This window comes from Palaemon carinicauda, chromosome 39, assembly GCF_036898095.1.
Source record: "Palaemon carinicauda isolate YSFRI2023 chromosome 39, ASM3689809v2, whole genome shotgun sequence".
Lineage (NCBI taxonomy): Eukaryota > Metazoa > Arthropoda > Malacostraca > Decapoda > Palaemonidae > Palaemon > Palaemon carinicauda.
Window position 1 is genome coordinate 61613017 of NC_090763.1, and position 1691 is coordinate 61614707.

Here is a 1691-nt window from a genome sequence, read left to right on the forward strand (position 1 = left end):
CGATCTTTTTATGCTACCTCCTCAATTTAGACTTAAGAATGACAAACGAATATGCAATGATGATACTTCCTAAGAACATTAACCTAAAAGAGTACTTTGTATAAACAAGTACATCTAACATGTATAGAAAATGTTGTGCTGATGCTCCAAAGTAATACTGGTATTTCTAAGAGCACTAACTTGAAAAGGGTACTATAGATATATATAAAAAAGGGATTCCAACAGGTAAAAACATGTTAAGCAAAATCGAAGTGTCCTACAAAGCTAAGAAAATATTTCACATAAAAATAAGTGAAAACATTTAACGAAAGAGTAATGTGTTAACAAAAGAAAATATCAAACAGCAAAAGTATAAGAAAAAAAAATACTGGTAGCAACATCTATGATAATACATATACATACATATACCAAAGCACTTCCCCCAATTTTGGGGGGTAGCCAACATCAACAAATGAAACAAAAACAAAAAGGGGACCTCTACTCTCTACGTTACCCCCAGCCTAACAAGGGACTCAACTGAGTTCAGCTGGTACTGCTAGGGTGCCACAGCCCACCCTCCCACATTATCCACCACAGATGAAGCTTCATAATGCTGAATCCCCTACTGCTGCTATCTCCGCGGTCATCTAAGGCACCGGAGGAAGCAGCAGGGCCTACCGGAACTGCGTCACAATCGCTTGCCATTCATTCCTATTTCTAGCACGCTCTCTTGCCTCTCTCACATCTATCCTCCTATCACCCAGAGCTTCCTTCACTCCATCCATCCACCCAAACCTTGGCCTTCCTCTTGTACTTCTCCCATCAACTCTTGCATTCATCACCTTCTTTAGCAGACAGCCGTTTTCCATTCTCTCAACATGGCCAAACCACCTCAACACATTCATATCCACTCTAGCTGCTAACTCATTTCTTACACCCGTTCTCACTCTCACCACTTCGTTCCTAACCCTATCTACTCGAGATACACCAGCCATACTCCTTAGACACTTCATCTCAAACACATTCAATTTCTGTCTCTCCATCACTTTCATTCCCCACAACTCCGATCCATACATCACAGTTGGTACAATCACTTTCTCATATAGAATTCTCTTTACATTCATGCCCAACCCTCTATTTTTTACTACTCCCTTAACTGCCCCCAACACTTTGCAACCTTCATTCACTCTCTGACGTAAATCTGCCTCCACTCCACCATTTCCTGCAACAACAGACCCTAAGTACTTAAACTGATCTACCTCCTCAAGTAACTCTCCATTCAACATAACATTCAACCTTGCACCACCTTCCCTTCTCGTACATCTCATAACCTTACTCTTACCCACATTAACTCCAAACTTCCTTCTCTCACACACTCTTCCAAATTCTGTCACTAATCGGCCAAGCTTCTCTTCTGTGTCTGCAACCAGTAGGGTATCATCTGCAAACAACAATTGATTTACCTCCCATTCATGGTCATTCTTGTCTACCAGTTTTAATCCTCGTCCAAGCACTCGAGCATTCACCTCTCTCACTACTCCATCCACATACAAGTTAAACAACCACGGCAACATCACACATCCCTGTCTTAGCCCCACTCTCACCGGAAACCAATTGCTCACTTCATTTCCTATCCTAGAAACCAATCACTCACTTCATTTCCTATCCTAACACAAATACTCATCGAAATATCTAAGACAAAATATACTTGG